The sequence below is a fragment of the Neofelis nebulosa genome, chromosome 2, assembly GCF_028018385.1.
Source record: "Neofelis nebulosa isolate mNeoNeb1 chromosome 2, mNeoNeb1.pri, whole genome shotgun sequence".
Classification (NCBI taxonomy): domain Eukaryota; kingdom Metazoa; phylum Chordata; class Mammalia; order Carnivora; family Felidae; genus Neofelis; species Neofelis nebulosa.
In genome coordinates this window covers 48138519-48159367 of record NC_080783.1, presented here as the reverse complement: position 1 = coordinate 48159367, position 20849 = coordinate 48138519, and the positions used below count along the sequence as shown (strand labels likewise).

General features: G+C 38.9%; 1 pseudogene; it reads left to right on the top strand.

Moving 5' to 3' along the window:
- Nucleotides 1-15742: 15742 nt before the first annotated feature.
- On the top strand, nt 15743-17177 carry LOC131501619 (ADP-ribosylation factor-like protein 6-interacting protein 6; annotated as a pseudogene).
- Nucleotides 17178-20849: the final 3672 nt, after the last annotated feature.

Sequence of the window (20849 nt, the reverse complement as noted above, 5' to 3'; positions counted from 1 at the left end):
ATATAACAGAAAGTGAATTTAGAATAATAGTCATAAAATTAATCACTGGGCTTGAAAACAGTATACAGGACAGCAGAGAATCTCTTGCCACAGAGATCAAGGGACTAAGGAACAGTCACGAGGAGCTGAAAAACGCTTTAAACAAAATGCAAAACAAAATGGAAACCACGACGGCTCGGATTGAAGAGGCAGAGGAGAGAAGAGGTGAACTAGAAGATAAAGTTATGGAGAAAGAGGAAGTTGAAAGAAAGAGAGATAAAAAAATCCAGGAGTATGAGGGGAAAATTAGAGAACTAAGTGATACACTAAAAAGAAATAATATACGCATAATTGGTATCCCAGAGGAGGAAGAGAGAGGGAAAGGTGCTGAAGGGGTACTTGAAGAAATTATAGCTGAGAACTTCCCTGAACTGGGGAAGGAAAAAGGCATTGAAATCCAAGAGGCACAGAGAACTCCCTTCAGACGTAACTTGAATCGATCTTCTGCACGACATATCATAGTGAAACTGGCAAAATACAAGGATAAAGAGAAAATTCTGAAAGCTGCAAGGGATAAACGTGCCCTCACATATAAAGGGAGACCTATAAGACTCGTGACTGATCTCTCCTTTGAAACTTGGCAGGCCAGAAAGGCTTGGCACGATATCTTCAGTGTGCTAAACAGAAAAAAATATGCAGCCGAGAATCCTTTATCCAGCAAGTCTGTCATTTAGAATAGAAGGAGAGATAAAGGTCTTCCCAAACAAACAAAAACTGAAGGAATTTGTCACCACTAAACCAGCCCTACAAGAGATCCTAAGGGGGATCCTGTGAGACAAAGTACCAGAGACATCACTACAAGCATAAAACATACAGACATCACAATGACTCTAAACCCGTATCTTTCTATAATAACACTGATTGTAAATGGATTAAATGTGCCAACCAAAAGACATAGGGTATCAGAATGGATAAAAAAACAAGACCTATCTATTTGCTGTCTACAAGAGACTCATTTTAGACTTGAGGACACCTTTAGATTGAGAGTGAGGGGATGGAGAACTATTTATCATGCTACTGGAAGCCAAAAGAAAGCTGGAGTAGCCATACTTATATCAGACAAACTAGACTTTAAATTAAAGGCTGTAACAAGAGATGAAGAAGGGCATTATATAATAATTACAGGGTCTATCCATCAGGAAGAGCTAACAATTCTAAATGTCTATGCGCCGAATACCGGAGCCCCCAGATTTATAAAACAATTACTCATAAACATAAGCAACCTTATTGATAAGAATGTGGTCATTGCAGGGGACTTTAACAGCCCACTTACAGAAATGGATAGATCATCTAGACACACAGTCAATAAAGAAACAAGGGCCCTGAATGATACATTGGATCAGATGGACTTGACAGATATATTTAGAACTCTGCATCCCAAAGCAACAGAATATACTTTCTTCTCGAGTGCACATGGAACATTCTCCAAGATAGATCATATACTGGGTCACAAAACAGCCCTTCATAAGTTTACAAGAATTGAAATTATACCATGCATACTTTCAGACCACAATGCTATGAAGCTTGAAATCAACCACAGGAAAAAGTCTGGAAAACCTCCAAAAGCATGGAGGTTAAAGAACACCCTACTAACGAATGAGTGGGTCAACCAGGCAATTAGAGAAGAAATTTAAAAATATATGGAAACAAACGAAAATGAAAATACAACAATCCAAACGCTTTGGGACGCAGCGAAGGCAGTCCTGAGAGGAAAATACATTGCAATCCAGGCCTATCTCAAGAAACAAGAAAAATCCCAAATACAAAATCTAACAGCACACCTAAAGGAACTAGAAGCAGAACAGCAAAGGCAGCCTAAACCCAGCAGAAGAAGAGAAATCATAAAGATCAGAGCAGAAATAAACAATATAGAATCTAAAAAAACTGTAGAGCAGATCAACGAAACCAAGAGTTGGTTTTTTGAAAAAATAAACAAAATTGACAAACCTCTAGCCAGGCTTCTCAAAAAGAAAAGGGAGATGACCCAAATAGATAAAATCATGAATGAAAATGGAATTATTACAACCAATCCCTCAGAGATACAAACAATTATCAGGGAATACTATGAAAAATTATATGCCAACAAATTGGACAACCTGGAAGAAATGGACAAATTCCTCAACACCCACACTCTTCCAAAACTCAATCAGGAGGAAATAGAAAGCTTGAACAGACCCATAACCAGCGAAGAAATTGAATCGGTTATCAAAAATCTCCCAACAAATAAGAGTCCAGGACCAGATGGCTTCCCAGGGGAGTTCTACCAGATGTTTAAAGCAGAGATAATACCTATCCTTCTCAAGCTATTCCAAGAAATAGAAAGGGAAGGAAAACTTCCAGACTCATTCTATGAAGCCAGTATTACTTTGATTCCTAAAACAGACAGAGACCCAGTAAAAAAAGAGAACTACAGGCCAATATCTCTGATGAATATGGATGCAAAAATTCTCAATAAGATACTAGCAAATCGAATTCAACAGCATATAAAAAGAATTATTCACCATGATCAAGTGGGATTCATTCCTGGGATGCAGGGCTGGTTCAACATTCGCAAATCGATCAACGTGATACATCACATTAACAAAAGAAAAGAGAAGAACCATATGATTCTGTCAATCGATGCAGAAAAGGCCTTTGACAAAATCCAGCACCCTTTCTTAATAAAAACCCTTGAGAAAGTCGGGATAGAAGGAACATACTTAAAGATCATCAAAGCCATTTATGAAAAGCCCACAGCTAACATCATCCTCAACGGGGAAAAACTGAAAGCTTTTTCCCTGAGATCAGGAACACGACAGGGATGCCCACTCTCACCACTGTTGTTTAATATAGTGCTGGAAGTTCTAGCATCAGCAATCAGACAACAAAAGGAAATCAAAGGCATCAAAATTGGCAAAGATGAAGTCAAGCTTTCGCTTTTTGCAGATGACATGATATTATACATGGAAAATCCGATAGACTCCACCAAAAGTCTGCTAGAACTGATACATGAATTCAGCAAAGTTGCAGGATACAAAATCAATGTACAGAAATCAGTTGCATTCTTATACACTAACAATGAAGCAACAGAAGGACAAATAAAGAAACTGATCCCATTCACAATTGCACCAAGAAGCATAAAATACCTAGGAATAAATCTAACCAAAGATGTAAAAGATCTGTATGCTGAAAACTATAGAAAGCTTATGCAGGTAATTGAAGAAGATATAAAGAAATGGAAACACATTTCGTGCTCATGGATTGGAAGAATAAATATTGTCAAAATGTCAATACTACCCAAAGCTATCTACACATTCAATGCAATCCCAATCAAAATTGCACCAGCATTCTTCTCGAAACTAGAACAAGCAATCCTAAAATTCATATGGAACCACAAAAGGCCCCGAATAGCCAAAGTCATTTTGAAGAAGAAGACCAAAGCAGGAGGCATCACAATCCCAGACTTTAGCCTCTACTACAAAGTTGTCATCATCAAGACAGCATGGTATTGGCATAAAAACAGACACATAGACCAATGAAATAGAATAGAAACCCCAGAACTAGACCCACAAATGTATGGCCAACTCATCTTTGACAAAGCAGGAAAGAACATCCAATGGAAAAAAGACAGTCTCTTTAACAAATGGTGCTGGGAGAACTGGACAGCAACATGCAGAAGGTTGAACCTAGACCACTTTCTTACACCATTCACAAAAATAAACTCAAAATGGATAAAGGACCTGAATGTGAGACAGCAAACCATCAAAACCTTAGAGGAGAAAGCAGGAAAAGACCTCTCTGACCTCAGCCGTAGCAATCTCTTACTCGGCACATCCCCAAAGGCAAGGGAATTAAAAGCAAAAGTGAATTACTGGGACCTTATGAAGATAAAAAGCTTCTGCACAGCAAAGGAAACAACCAACAAAACTAAAAGGCAACCAACGGAATGGGAAAAGATATTTGCAAATGACACATCGGACAAAGGGCTAGTATCCAAAATCTATAAAGAGCTCATCAAACTCCACACCCGAAAAACAAATAACCCAGTGAAGAAATGGGCAGAAAACATGAATAGACACTTCTCTAAAGAAGACATCCAGATGGCCAACAGGCACATGAAAAGATGTTCAACGTCGCTCCTCATCAGGGAAATACAAATCAAAACCACACTCAGATACCACCTCACGCCAGTCAGAGTGGCTAAAATGAAGAAATCAGGAGACTATAGATGCTGGAGAGGATGTGGAGAAACAGGAACCCTCTTGCACTGTTGGTGGGAATGCAAATTGGTGCAGCCGCTCTGGAAAGCAGTGTGGAGGTTCCTCAGAAAATTAAAAATAGACCTACCCTATGACCCAGCAATAGCACTGCTAGGAATTTATCCAAGGGATACAGGAGTACTGATGCATAGGGGCACTTGTACCCCAATGTTTATAGCAGCACTCTCAACAATCGCCAAATTATGGAAAGAGCCTAAATGTCCATCAACTGATGAATGGATAAAGAAATTGTGGTTTATATACACAATGGAATACTACGTGGCAATGAGAAAAAATGAAATATGGCCTCTTGTAGCAACGTGGATGGAACTGGAGAGTGTGATGCTAAGTGAAATAAGCCATACAGAGAAAGACAGATACCATATGGTTTCACTCTTATGTGGATCCTGAGAAACGTAACAGAAACCCATGGGGGAGGGGAAGGGAAAAAAAAAAAAAAAAAGAGGTTAGAGTAGGAGAGAGCCAAAGCATAAGAGACTGTTAAAAACTGAGAACAAACTGAGGGTTGATGGGGGGTGGGAGGGAGGGCAGGGTGGGTGATGGGTATTGAGGAGGGCACCTTTTGGGATGAGCACTGGGTGTTGTATGGAAACCAATTTGACAGTAAATTTCATATATTAAAAAATAAAAAATAATTTTAAAAAATAAATAAATAAATAAATAAACTAAAAAAAAAAAATACTGGTCTGTGGCTAATCAGTTAAGTCTACCCATTTAGTTCCATGCTAATCAACCTGAGGGTATGGGCTCTATTCAACCCTCTATAGACAATAGATTATTTCCTGTTCTGCAGCTGCAGACTATATCCCATGTAAGAGAGATGCCCTTCTGCGAATGCAAACCGAAGTTCTCATGATAGAATCCTGTAAAAAAGCAAATGAGTTGGTGAGAATCTTATCACTATCAATCTCCATATACCTCCATCTTTGGATAACGATAGCCTGTTTTTTGTAGGCTCAACCACATCCACTCCCCAAATCAGAGAAAGTCTTGTTTAACTAACACTATGTTAGAAGTTTCTTCCCCAGTGATAAATGAGGTTAGAAGATAAATGAGGTTTAGAAGGTTTAGTCAATGGTGCCTCCCCATATTCAGACTGATGTGCAGAAGACAGGAGGAGAAAGCAGGGTAGGGAGAATCAGAGAGATTTGGAAAGGGGAGATTTTAATCCCTGGGTATCAAAGTAAACATTAAACAACAACCTCCCTATCTGCTCCTCAGACCGGATCTCTGTTTCTCCATGCCTGAAAATAGCTGAGTCTGGATCCCTCTAGCCAGATAATAGATGATATGGATTTCCTACCTAGTTCCTTCTACCCCCTTTGCCAGTCACTGTCCCACTGATCCACCATGAAATTTCACAAGAGGAAACACTTGTCTAGAAACATTAATTCTAAGTCTGATTTAAACATTGACTATCAGTCCTGACCTACATTAATCAAAATGTGTTCTTCCCTCACAGGGCCTTAGCAGCTCCTATGCCTTTGATCATTTGAACCACTGGTTCCTTCAAGAGGGTGCTAGCCTATCCATCCTAGTTTATTCCTTTCTTCCTCATAGCCATCCACTCCTAGTCTCCTACCTTCATTCTTCTACTCCCTTCTAAGCTCACCCCCCACCTTTCCTATACCCAGATTGTCAAGGACTATGACAATCATTTCTGTTGAAAATAAATAGATCAAGGTCCTTTACGATTAGTTATCTGCATACCTGAGAACAGTCCATTCACTATCTTTCCTTCTGCCTTTCTGGATAACTTGTGAGTTGCCTAAACCTGTCATATTATTTCATAATCCTTTGCCTCTTCAAAGATGCCCTTTCTTCCTAGTATGGCATCCCCTAACCTCTTCATACATCTAAATAAAACGCAAGTCTCAACTCTACTGGGACCCCATCTATGAATATCCACACCTGTGGTTCTCACACAGTGCTTCTGTACATCAGAATCACTTGGAAGCTCTAGAAATAAAACTGAGGCCTGGGACCCACCCTCAGAGATTCTGATTTCATTGGTCAGGGGTGCCACCTGGGCACACGGATTTTTAGCACCTCCCCAGGTGATTCTAATGTGCAGCTAAAGTTGAGAAATACCACTAGAGATGATATGAATGCCCTCCAGCTACAACTCTGTAATACTCTACACATCATTATCTAAACTTCCAACCCCGTACGTTTAGTTGTCTGTGGACCATTCTTTATGTGACTTTACATCCCCAGTACCCGCTTCAAAACACAGACGAATGTTCACCACACAGGTTTTGAATAAATGAAGGAATGAAGTTATTTCATGTTTATATACGAAATTGTTACCACGTAGTGAGATAAGAAAATCTGAACTACCCTTGGGGGGAAAAATCACATAAATGGAGAATAAAGGAAATAGTACAGCTGGAAGTTGTTGCCTGATGTGAGAGTCGTGTTTGGAGCCAGGAAAAACATAGAATGATCCCGGAGCGACACAAAAAAAGAAAAACATCAGCAGGTCTTTTACAAAAGTAACAAAATGAAATAACTGACAGTCACACTTTTTCCCCAGTGTCCTAAAAATATCAACAAAAATGAATCTAGAACTTCTCTGGTACCTGCTGTTTCATAACTCTGATGATTAGATAACATGCCAGCATTTAAAAAAAATTTTTTTTTTCAAGTAAGCTCTGGGCCTAACATGAGACTTTATCTTATGACCCAAAACCAAGAGATGCATGCTCTACCAACTGAGCCAGCCAGGTGCCCCAACATGTTAGTACTTTTATTTATTTTATTTTGTTTTGTTTTGTTTTGTTTTGTTTTAATTTATTTATTATTTAATTTACATCCAAGTTAGTAAGCATATGGTACAACAATGATTTCAGGAGTAGATTCCTTAATGCCCCTTACCCATTTAGCCCTCACGACCCCTCCAGCAACCCTGTCTGTTCTCCGTATTTATGAGTCTCTTTTGTTTTGTCCCCCTCCCTGTTTTTACATTATTTTTGTTTCCCTTCCCTTATGTTCATCTGTTTTGTATCTTAAAGACCTCATATGAGTGAAGTCATATGATTTTTGTCTTTCTCTGACTGACTAATTTCACTTAGCATAAAACCCTCCATTTCCATCCACGCAGTTGCAAATGGCAAGATTTCATTCTTTTTGATGGCTGAGTAATACTCCATGGTATATATATACCACATCTTCTTTATCCATTCATCCATCGATGGCCATTTGGGCTCTTTCCATACTTTGGCTATTGTTAATAGTGCTGCTATAAGCATGGAGGTGCATGTGTCCCTTCGAAACAGCACACATGTATCCCTTGGATAAATGCCTAGTAGTGCAATGCTGGGTCATAGGATAGTTCTATTTTTAGTTTTTTGAGGAACCTCCGTACTATTTTCCAGAGTGCCTGCACCAGCTTGCATTCCCACCAACAATGCAAAAGAGATCCTCTTTCTCCACATCCTTGCCAACATCTGTTGTTGCCTGAGTTGTTAAGGTTAGCCATTCTGACAGGTGTAAGGTGGGTTGTGTATTTTTCTGATTCAGCACATTGAATATATCCTGCCTCTCCTTTCTGGCCTGCCAAGTTTCTGTGGATGCCTCTGCTGATCTGTCTTCCCTTGTAGGTTAAGGACTTTTTTTCCCTTGCTTGTTTCATGATTCTTTCCTTGCCTGAGTATTTTGTGAATTTGACTATGATATGCCTTGTTGAGGACTGGTTTTTGTTGAATCTAATGGGAGTCCTCTGTGCTTCCTGGATTTTGATGTCTGTGTCTTTCCCCAGGTTAGGAAAGTTTTCTATGATTTACTCACATAAACTTTCTACCCCTTTTTCTCTCTCTTCATATATAGGACATGTATAATTCTGATGTTTTTCCTTTCTAATGAGTCACTGATTTCTAATTCTTAAATTGTGCTTGTTTGTTGTAGTCTCCCTCTTTTTTTCTGCTTCATTGTTCTCCATAAGTGTGTCCTCTATCTCACTGATTTGCTTCTGCTTCATCCATCCTTGCCACCATGGCAACCATTGGAGATTACAGATCAGTTATAGCATTTATTTCATCCTGACTAGCTTTAACCTCTTTTATATCCACAGAAAGGGATTCTAATCTATTTTCAACACATGCTAGTATTCTTATTATCATGATTCTAAATTCTGGTTCTGACATCTTGCTTGTCTGTGTTGATTAAGCCCCTGGCTGTCATTTTTTCCTATTCTTTCTTTTGGGTGAATTCCTTCATTTCCTCATTTTGAAGGAAGAAAAGGAATTAATAAGGTAATAAAAAATAAAATTAAAAAATTGAAAACAACAGAAAGAAATCAAAAAAAGGATGCTGGATCTTAGGTGTGTTTCGGTCTGGTGGTTGAAAGGAGCTTGATATACTAGAGAAAACAGGGACTGATAAGAAAAGGGGGGAAAAAAGGAAAATGTTTAAAAATTTGAAAAAATGAATACAATAAATTAGAATAAAATGAAATGATGGAAGGAAAATAGAATTTTAAAAATTTACAAGACAGTAAAAAATAGAGTAGAAACAAAGAATACTATCTTTAATAAAGGTGGAAAATAAAAATAAAATTTTTCCCTTTCTATATTCAAGAATAAGAAAAGAGAAAGAAAAAAATTAAATAGATGGACCAGTGAACAGACTGAGATACAATTGAAATTGCATTGGTTTTCCCTAGAAGTCAAACTACGAAGCACTTTATAGTCCATAAACTAAGCAGGCAGAAAGACTTGTGGCGTTGCTGAAGAGTGAGGTTGGCCCAATTGGACGGGGCTTAGTGTAATGGCTCCCTTCTCCACTAGATGGTGCTGCTTACCTTACTGTGGTGGATTGTTGTGGTGCATGTATGCGCATGCGCGGAAGAGGTAAAAATGGCGTTACCCAGCTACTCAGTCTCTCAGATGGGAACTCTGTTCTCCCCCACGGGCAATCGAGTACCCTTCCTTTGTCTCTGGCCTCCATCCACTGCCCTCTTTTACACTGTCTATGACCAAGCTGTTAGGCTGCCAGGCGGCACCTCCTTCTGGGTTTTTTCTCAGAGGCGGCTGTGTTTCCCACCCCTCACTTCTGAGAGACTGCGCTTTGACCCACTCAGATCCTATGGGGAAGGGTCTCACTAAGCAATGTCCGGTGGCCAGCGCACCCCCCAGGAACGTTCAGGAGACCATGTGGCTGATGCCCAGAGACTGCGGCTAGGTGCCAGCCTGCCCCAGAAAAAGTCCATGCTATTGTGTAGCAGCAGCATTTCAGGGATTATGGTAAATCACAACACACATCTGGCACCAGGCTTCTCCCCTTAATGTCCTTGTTCCATCATCAGCGAATGGGGTTGTTCTCTGATCTGCTAGCCCCCAACCTCTGCCAAATGTCCTCCCAGCAGGGGATCTGCCACTCTCCATGTGACCTGCAGACCCCTCAGACTTCGCTCTCTGCTCTTGAGGACTCACCCTTCCCACCAGAGATCCACCAGGTATGAGCTTCAGACTTTTAGACTCTGTGCTCCCCCTGTTGATACAGTCTTAATGGAATTTAAACCCTCTCCTTTCTCCTTTCTCCCTTTTTTGTTCAGTCCCTCATGTACTTTCTTTTCTCTCCAGCTGCTTTCATGGAGGAGATGCTTTCCCATACTCTCCCCCTGTCTCTGTCCTGTCTCCACAAGCAAAAACAGCTCCTTGCCCTCTGCGGCTTCTCTCTCCCCCAGTTCACCTCTCCATGCCACATACCTGCTGAGTTCTGTGGCTCAGGTTATGCAGAATGTTGTGTTAATCCTTAAATCAGTTTTCTAGATGTGCAGGATGGTTTAGTGTTGATATGGCTGCATTTCAGGAACGAGAGACATAAAAAAAAAAAAAAACTTCCATGCTGTTCCACCATCCTGGCCCCTCCCTCATAGTTTTCTGTACTTTTAAACTAACTTACAGATTTAATCCCAAGTCATAAAGTTGTTTTTAAGTTGGTGGAATCTAATGCCCTTTATATTACTGAAGCACCTGGATTCCCCTCACTTTATTGTTAATACTCCATCTTCTTATTTGAAGGCAAACACCAGAAGATAAAAAGATTTAAAAAAAGGACAGTAAAATAAACATGAAAATAAATCCTGGGGATCACTAGAAGACTATATGTAATGCCAAACAATACTTTTTTGGAACATCCTCCAATTATGGTGTGTTTAATCTTGGGTAAATATTAACTATAAATTTAATTATAAGATTGTTAGGTAATATAAGCCAATTTTGCAAAACAAATGAACAAAACTTGAATTTTAGGTTTATGGTTATGTATATGTTATGACAACATTTACTCTTTCTTAAGTGTGTAATAATTGCAATAAAAAAGCATTTAGAACATATTATTTTCAAATTAAAGGGATAGAGTACATTTTTAAGAAAAGTCGGCCCTGTCATTGGAGGTACAATCTCCAAAGCTGACAATAAGAATTCAACAGAATTCTATCCATTTTCAAAAGGTCTTAAATTGAAACTGATGAATTCTAATATTTCTATGATTCCTGACTTATAACAGTATTAATACGTTACAAAATAGGCCCTGTTGAAAATAATGCCATTTACAGAAGGGTTTTCAGGAGTCTGCTACCTTCCTGAAGTTGAAAAACAGGGTAATCATTTTTATCTATATAGGTGGATGTTGATTTGTTTCGCTCTTTTCTGTTTTCATATAATCAGGGATTTTTGTTAGTACTATTTCTTTGGTCTTTGAAAGTAGTAGATGAGCACAAGTATCAGAGTTTGCATTACTGTTACTGACTGTCTAGTAGGCAATTTCCATGTTCCACTCAAAACTTAGGAAAGGGAAATTGTCTTGCCTAATAATAAATCCTTAGGATGAAGGAAAGATTGTTTCAATGCTTGCAATCGTGGACAAGAAACAAATATTTACAAGAATTATTCAGGTACTATAAAGGAGGGAAGCTGGCCACTAAGACAACATGTTGGGAGCTAAAGAGAATGACAAATCTCAAAGAAAGGCATTCAGATTATCATCGCCATCATCACCAACATCATGCTGTCCACCATTTGGTCCCTACTTTAAATAATGGTTTCCCCTGAAATAAGGAATTCTAACAATAAAATTGGTCAAGAAATCACACACAATAAACGTTTATTTAGAGATACTCCTTAGTCCTAAGCAAACTATATCTATCAGCAAAATTGCATAGCTGAAATAACGTGGCACAAAATTCCCCAAAAATTTTTTTCTTCTTGCAACATATTTTATTAGATTTACCCATTACCTAATAGACTTTGCAACTAGAAGGCAAGAATAAAGAAAATGTAAATCTAGAAATAAATATTTACTTAGTACCTAATATTTCTAGAATCTATACCAGAATTATTTCATATGTTAGTTCATTTAATCCTCACAATAGATTATAAAGAAGGTTTTATTAATCCAGGCACAAATGATGGAGCTGCAAACAAAGATAGTGACTTATTCAATATCACACTAATAAACAACAGATTTCGGACTGGAACCCATGTTTTTCTGTCTTAATCCAGTCTCTTTCCACAACATCATAAAAAAAAAATTAAAAAAAAAACTATCCTTAATAAACCATTTCAATTATCATGGTGACATTAATGTTTATTGAAAAAGATGTATAGGTATATTTTGAACTTCATTGTCCAAAGTTGTCTTCACTAACATTGCTGTATTTGGTAATTTCTCCGTGGAAACACTAAACAGTAAATTTTTTTTACAAAATATCAGCAAAGTCTATTTTTCAATTGCATTGACATAAAGCAAACCAACTTTTATAATAAATATAAAATAATTTTAATGATGGTAGTGTAATTATGCTCTCTTGTAGAAAATAGCTAAGAGTAACATTTGGCATCACAGAACATTCTGTCATGTGAAATTTGCATTAAAATGTTATTCTGGATGAGAGGTATTTGTCAGTCTCGTTCAAATATCAAACATAGAAATAATTCTCAAATCAATTAAATGCTGCTAACTTAAAAAAATAATGCACTACATTGCCAATTCAGAAAAAGATCTCAACATCATCACAATTATGCCTGAAAGCATCTGGACAACACAAATTTCAATGTGGCTAAAAGCTTAGTGATACTTTTACTGCAGGATTGCATGACCTCAATCATTCAGTTAGATTTGTGTGTAACTATTGCTTCTAGAATATGATATCTATTTCACACCTGAAAATGAATGCTTTTTAAATATGTTTCATCATTTCTTTCACATTGATTCAGTCTAAGTTATTCCCAAGTGAGAATTTATGAGCACACAGAGAGAAGATACATATATGTATATATAATTGTTAAATGCCTGTGTGTAAAATGATCTCCAAATATCCTTAAATAGAAAAGAATCAATACTACAGCATTTGTTTCCTAGGTTTTCACCACGATTGTAATCAGGGAGGAGTGTTTGAATATTTAAAATGCATGCATAAAAGCAAACATAAACATTTTAAAAGCCTAGAATGATACATTTACCCAGCCCTTTGCTGTAGGAAGTTGGCCTTTGTACCAATACAAATTTTTAGCATAAGGATATGATGAAGAGAGCAGCATCAAAAAATCAGAGCACCATTTATTTTCCCCCATAGACACTCCTATTATTAGTATGATACTTAAAATGAACCTCTTTCCTACTTCCTCTGTTCTCTAGGGTTAACTAGCTTTGCTGCAATAACAGGAGCCAATTCTCCCTCCTGCCTGAAGTCTAGACAATAGCTAACCCTGCACCTTTTTCACTTGCTAGAGGTTACAAAGGCATTTATTAGGCATGTGTGAATAGGCCAGTGCAATGAAGAGTCATCGCTAATGTGAACAGCAATCCCTGACTATATGCAAGATATAAAACTGACCCACACAAAGTAACACATTAGCATCTCTATGATAAATATGTGGCATCCAGGCTCAAGGATGGCCCACAATAAACCTCATCCCTAGAATTAACACCCCTGTGTGTTCCCCTGCCACAATGGATAGGACTAGACCATGATATGAAGAGAACATTATAGAAACCACAGAGTGTCACTTCTGAGCCCTGGTCACAAAAGCTTTCTTTCTCTTGGATCATCTACTCTGGGGAAGATAGTCACCATGCATTGGAGAAACTCAAATAGTCCTATGGTGATGCCTTTAGGGTAAGGAACTAAATAAAGCCTCCTGCCAATTCCAGCACCAATTTATCCACCATGTGAGTGAACCATCTTGGGAAAGGCTCCGCCAGCCCTAGTCAAGCCTTCAGATGACTGCAGTCTTGGCTGGCATGTAACTACAACCTCAACTACTATGGTAGTTGATACTATGATACAAGATACTATGGTATCTATCTACCTATCTATCTATCTGCTGTACAAAATGTTTTGCCTGGTGTTTTAAGCAATAAATCTCAAGATGGGCCTCTTTGGTTTGAAGGTTATTCTGAGCTGAAGAAAATGGAGGCCATGCTACCTCAAGAGAAACTTTTGCACCTTCCTTAACTACATAGAAGAATCTAAATTGGGGATCTTTCCCAGAATAAGAGTTATCAGCAGACATAAATTTTATCTGAATGACCCATCTGTATGGCCAGGTAAGCATCTAATTACCAAACACCTGCTTTTCTTCTTCTCGCCCTGTGAAATGCATTCTTTTGACGTCCCAGAACTCCACCCCACTCTCCTTAGGTCAGGATGACATATATACCTCATTTTGCCTGACAGTCTTTGGAATTTCCACATGTGTGTTGATTCCCCATATATGTGCTATTAAATCTGATTTTCTCCTGTTAATCTGTCTCATGCCAATTTGATTCTTAGTCCAGCTACAAGAACCCTTGAAGGGGACAGAAATTCTTGCTCCCTGACAACTTTTTGTACACCTACAACTAAAATCTATTCCACATGGATTGGGGATGCAGTAGTGTTCAGGAGAACAAAAATTTCAGTTTAAAGATTTTACTTACCAAATGTTCTGTACTTAGTAAATAATAATTATTGTTGCTATAGATTAACAGTATGTATGCTAGGTTGAAGGCTTTAAAATTTTTTTTGACATTTAGTTACCAAATTTATCTCAGATACATACATGAGTAGGCATAGCCCTGATGTTGAAAGGTAACTTAAATATTTTCAATTGAAACTGAAACTACTGAAGCTGACAGGTTAAATTAACAAACGTTTGGCCATGCTGCTGTAAAGAAACTCTGGCTGACTTATTTATGAGGCTGTTTTGCATAAGTGACCCTGACCGCAGATGAAACCATCTGAAACTGAAGTACACCAGGATGAATTCTTGCAGTTGCACAGAAGGGTGGGGTGGGGGTGGGGGGCAGGGAAGTAACCTGTGAGGACACACCCTGAGATCCTCCTGTCAATCTGTCAGGTTGGCCAGCCATTTTTTACACATAAGAGCTATGTACCAGCACAATCACTAGGTAGGCGGCGCCTGTGAGAAACACTACATTTCCTCCTTTTCCAACAGCCAATTACCTACATCCACCCTCAAGACACGCCCCACCCCATAAAATCCTGTAAATACTCAGCTCTCCCTTTCCTCGGGGAGGAGGATTTGAGAAATGTTTTCCCATCTCCTTGCGTGGTGCCCTGCATTAAAACCCTTTTTCTCTGCCACAAAAACTGGCGATAGTCTTCAGGCTCAGCTGCACATCACGCAACAGACCCTTGGTGGGTAACACTACCATGGGTGACTTTTGCGCATCCAGAAGCCCCAGCTTGCAGAGATCTGTGTAAACCCTTATTTCACTAGTTTACTTTTTCAAAAACTTAATTAAGAATGAAATTTAAAATTTCTACAGTATAGTTTTACAAAAGTCTGGAATAGTTTTCTTTTTCCTACCTATCCCCTGTATGTCCCTTAAGTTATGTCTGATTTCTCTCTCTTGCCATCCTCCCTTTTCTCACTTCCCATTCACTCCTCAACCTACTGTAGTACAGTGGGTATCAATCATGTTATATTGTTCTTAAAAGGTCACCAACGGTCTCTTTTTATATCCCCTTTTGTAAGCAGAAAGAGTTAAATGCCCTCAGAAAAAGATGAGACATAGCTTTCTTGGCATAAGAAAAGTCATTTTAGACTCCCAGCCACCTTGTGATCTATGCTATTTGCCCAAATCACATTTCTTGCAGCACTTCCTGGGATATTTGCAGTTGCAGAAGAATTGACCTTGGTAATGATTTTAAGGAAACAAACAAACCAGAAGAGAAAAAAGAAAAAGAAAAAGAGGTGAGAACAAACAGCCACTGTCAGGCCAGGAGATACCCTAATCATATCGGGGACAATAAATCAGTAATAAAAGTCTTCACTGCTGGTTCAGAAGTAAAGATTGACTAACATTCTTGAGCTATCTTTGCTGGATCTAAAGCCCCTTGAGTACTCACAAACAGGACCAACTAAAGCAAAAGAATTAACGTTGCTGACTCTTGCCAGCCCTCATGACCTGGACCTGGACTCTGGCACTTTAAGATGACCTATGCCCCTTTTCCTACCATGTCCACACATGGTTGGTTCTTGGAGAGTGGGAGGCATTCAGCTGCTCTGTGCCAAAGCCCTGGAACCCCTGTTGTTTTCCTGGCCTACATTTTCTGCCTTCATTCCGGGAGACGGTAGCAGTGAAAGTGAAGTGGATGATGAGAAGGACGGATGCGACTCAAGTTGCATGCCACTTGTGGAAGGAGTTCTCGGCTGGGGCGTCATCGGAGCCAAGAAAGGTCTCGTTGCTCCAGGAGGATGGAGACAGGTCTCCGGTTCTGCCAGATAAGCACAATGACATTTTCTGGGTGGTTGGGGGTGGCTGAGCCCAGGCTCGGCAAAGGCCGGTACAGGTCCTCTCAATTCTCTGTTTGCTGCTGTTCGCCTTCTTTCTCGCCATCATCTACCTGATAGTAAAAGAGTTATATGCTGAGAATTTGAAGAATGAAGAGGATGTAGACACTGGGCTACTAGGATTCTGGACTCTACTTATCATATCTCTGTCTGCAAGATTCTCCTGCTGTAGCTTTTCTTGCACAGTGACTAATCTTGACTTTTTTGAACCAGGAAGATTTCCTCCTACTCCTCTTTCACCTGCCAGGTGCAAGAAACTGACCACACATTCTTTCCATGCTACACAGCATGGCAGAGTGTTGTAGCTGCTCTTATTGTAACATGGTATCTCATGGAAACCCACATTGATACAATATTTTTGGCAAAACTTAATCCTGATTGTATGAGAAGAAGAGATAGGATAAAATAGGCAGAGGGAAAGTATAGGACCTTAAGTCCCTGGGTGGGGAAAAACACTAGTTTGGAACAATGCTGGGAGTGTCTGACCACAGCAAACCACCTTAGGCTTAAGGTCCTTCTTAAGAATGTAACAGACCCCACCTACTCCCCCTCAGGTTTCCCTCTGGAATTTGACAAAAGCTCTAACTATGGCTGTAGACCACCCCTCGCACAATGGAAACAAGCCAATCAGGAATGGACAACCTAGCACCCAGTGCTATGAAGCCAATAAAGGTAGGACCTGGGAAGGAACAAGGAGAAGGGAAGGGGGAGGGCTGACCAGAACTTTATAGAACAAGGACCCTTGCCTATTGTTGGTGGGCATTCATTTTTTAGTATCTCCTCTCTGTAAAGAGAGCTTTCCTACTATTCTTCCTTTCTTATCTTATACTCTAATAAACTTTTGCCTGCTGCTCATTTTGTGTCCCCCTCTTCTTTCTTCCAAGCGGAGAGACAATGAATCCCAGGTATTGTGGTAAAAAATCCTGCAACAATTGCTCTGTAATAACAGGGAAGAGCATCATTTGTCTACTCAGAAGACCAAGAAACCTGCTGTTCATTATGTGGTTCGCGTCATGGGCATTATGGATGACTTTTTTTTTTTTAAATGGAGGACCTTCTTCAGCATCATTCTAGAGCTTAGGCATTGAGAATATCTGAGTATTATGTTTCAAGTAATTTCTTAAAAGTGTAAGATGTTTACCTCATCTTTTTACTTTTGTATGCATTGTCCTTATAGATTATAGAAAACATTTTAATGGAAAACAAACACGAATACTTGAATACAAGACATTGGCTACTTTTCTATGTATAATACTACATTTTGTCTAAAAAATACTAGTAGTACCGTTTAACTGTGATAGAAGTACTTATTTATTCACTATATTAGGAAAGCAAACAATGCCTACTTTGACATTTTATAGAAGCTACTTCTAAGTCAGAATATTAGTTTTCAATAGTAGCATAGTCACTAGAAGGCGCATTTATATTTTTTAATGGGGTATAGTTCCTTATGTTTTGTTTTTCTTTTACATATTTTCCTACTACATATCGAATTTGTATGTTTTTAGCATTGTTACATCTAGGCAAACATAAGTATTAGTTTTTAGCTGGTACAAACCTAATACCATTTTAAATAAGTATTTTGTATTTTTAAAAAAGCAAAAAACAAAACAAACAAACAAGAAAAGCCATGCTGACCTAAGTTTAAATGAAGTAAACCTATTTTAGTAAAAAAAAAAAAAAAAGACTGAAAAAAATAAATTATTTCAGCCACTAAAATACTGATAAATTTGAAGTTGTTCATTATCTGTGTTTTCACAGTTGCAGATATTTGTTATTGGTATATATGTTGCAGGATTCTTTTTTACCTCAATACCCGGGATTCATTGTCTTGCCACCTCATGAATGAAGAGTGGACACAAAATGAACAGCAGGCAAAAGTTTATTAGAGTATAAGAAAGTAAGAATAGTATGAAAGCTCTCTTTGAAGAGAAGGGGCATTAGAAAGAGAATGCCTGTGACAATGGGCAAGGGACTTTGTTTTATAAGGTTTTGGTCGCTGCCTCCCCCTTCGGATCCAGTTCCCCTTTGTTTCTTCTCATGTTCACCCTTATTGGCTTGATGGTTCTAGGTACTGGGTTGTTCATTCCTGATTGGCTAGATTCCATTGTGTAAATCAGACTGGTCATACTGTCCCTCCTATAACAGAAGTTTTATAATTTACCTATTTTGGTTTGGTATTTTTTTTAAATTTTTTTTTAATGTTTATTTCTGAGACAGAGAGAGACAGAGCATGAGTGGGGAGGGGCAGAGTGAGAGCGGGAGACACAGAATCCGAAGCAGACTCCAGGCTCTGAGCTGTCAGCACAGAGCCTGACGCGGGGCTCAAACTCATGAACCGTGAGATCATGACCTGAGCCAAAGTTGGTCGCTCAACCAACTGAGTTACCCAGGTGCCCCTGGTTTGGTATTTTCATTGTCAAATTCCTGAGGAGAACCTGAGGGAATAGGTGGTGTCTGTTACGTTCTAAAGAGGAACCTAAAGCCTGAGGAAGTTTGCTCCTGGTCAGATGCTCCCAGCATTGTTTTAAAATATGTGTTTTTCACCAGTCAGAGTGGTCAAAATGAACAAATCAGGAGACTATAAATGCTGGAGAGGAGGTGGAGAAACGGGAACCCTCTTGCACTGGTGGTAGGAATGCAAACTGGTGCAGCCACTCTGGAAATCAGTGTGGAGGTTCCTCAAAAAATTAAAAATAGAACTACCCTATGACCCAGCAAGAGCACTGCTAGGAATTTACCCAAGGGATACAGGAGTACTGATGCATAGGGGCACTTGTACCCCAATGTTTATAGCAGCACTCTCAACAGTAGCCAAATTATGGAAAGAGCCTAAATGTCCATCAACTGATGAATGGATAAAGAAATTGTGGCTTATGTACACAATGGAGTACTACGTGGCAATGAGAAACAATGAAATATGGCCCTTTGTAGCAATGTGGATGGAACTGGAGAGTGTGATGCTAAGTGAAATAAGCCATACAGAGAAAGACAGATACCATATGTTTTCACTCTTATGTGGATCCTGAGAAACTTAACAGAAACCCGGGGGGGGGGGGGGAAGACGTTAGAGTGGGAGAGCGCCAAAGCATAAGAAACCGTTAAAAACTGAGAACAGGGGCGCCTGGGTGGCGCAGTCGGTTAAGCGTCCGACTTCAGCCAGGTCACGATCTCGCGGTCCGTGAGTTCGAGCCCCGCGTCAGGCTCTGGGCTGATGGCTCGGAGCCTGGAGCCTGTTTCCGATTCTGTGTCTCCCTCTCTCTCTGCCCCTCCCCCGTTCATGCTCTGTCTCTCTCTGTCCCAAAAATAAATAAAAATAAAAAAATTAAAAAAAAAAAAACGTTGAAAAAAAACTGAGAACAAACTGAGGGTTGATGGGGAGTGGGAGGGAGGGGAGGGTGGGTGATGGGTATTGAGGAGGGCACCTTTTGGGATGAGCACTGGGTGTTGTATGGAAACCAATTTGACAATAAATTTCATATATTGAAAAATAAATAAATAAAAATAAATAAATAAATAAATAAATAAATAAATAAATAAAATATGTGTTTTTCCCCACCCTGGGACCTCAGGTCCTAACCTTTCCTCTCTGCTTATTTTGTCCTATCTTTCTTTATCATATATATATATATATATATATATATATATATATATGATTACTCCAACAGATTGATATTTTCTTTTCAATAAATATAAATCTGAAATTTTCATATTTAGAGATGCTTGAAATACCTTGATATTAATATCAAAAATTTAGTTACCAAAATAGAAAAGGTATTTTTGATGCAGTTAAATGTCCTTCTAACAGGCAGCCTATTGACAAATACTTGAGGCAGGTAGAGTATAACAGTTCTCCAGGAACTCCCTACTGTCTCAGTGTTAATACCTTGCTAGAAGGGAAAAAGTACCTTAGCTTGACAATAGCTAGGTTTCCAATATCCTGTGAGTCTTCTTTAGCATATGAAAGTCCCTTTGGAAACTTCCCCTAGACTTTACCTTCCCCAACTCCCAAGTATATAATCAGTCTTTCCTCACAATCCCAGGGCAGCTCATCCTCCCCAGGGGTCCTGTCCCCATGCTTTAATAAAATCACCTTTTTCCACTTAAGAAGTCTCAAGAATTCTTTCTTGACTGTCAACTCCAGACCCCACCACCATTCCAAAACCCTATCATTTTGATATGGTGTATATATGTATAATTATATATATGTGTATATATATAGTTTCATAATTTTCCTATTTAAATGTTCTATAATCGTGGTGTTAGTTTTGTTTTCATAGTAATTAAGTCTAATTGTTCCCACTTACTTTCTAAATACCTGTTTAGAAAGTGGCTTCAATTTTAGAAACATGGACTATTTAAAATGCTGTTTGGGGGCACCCAGGTGGTTCAGTTGTTAAGCTTCCAACTTCAGCTCAGGTCATGATCTCATGATTCATGAGTTCAAGCCCCATGTCAGGCTCTGTGCTGCTTCAGCAGCTAAAGCCTACTTCAGATTCTGTGTCTCCCTCTTTCTCTGCCCCTCCCCACTCATGCTTTCTCTCTCTCTCTCTGAAAAATAAATAAAAACATATAAAAATATTTTTAAAAATAAAATGCTGTTTTCCCTCGCCATAGAAAAACTTATCTTAGGAAAACATTGTGTAGCTAAATTACTTATTCAGGCTAAATGGGAAATGAGTATGTTCAGTACGTTCCTGTTATCTGCTAAGTGTTGTTACAGAGTAAATGATTTAATGATATTTCT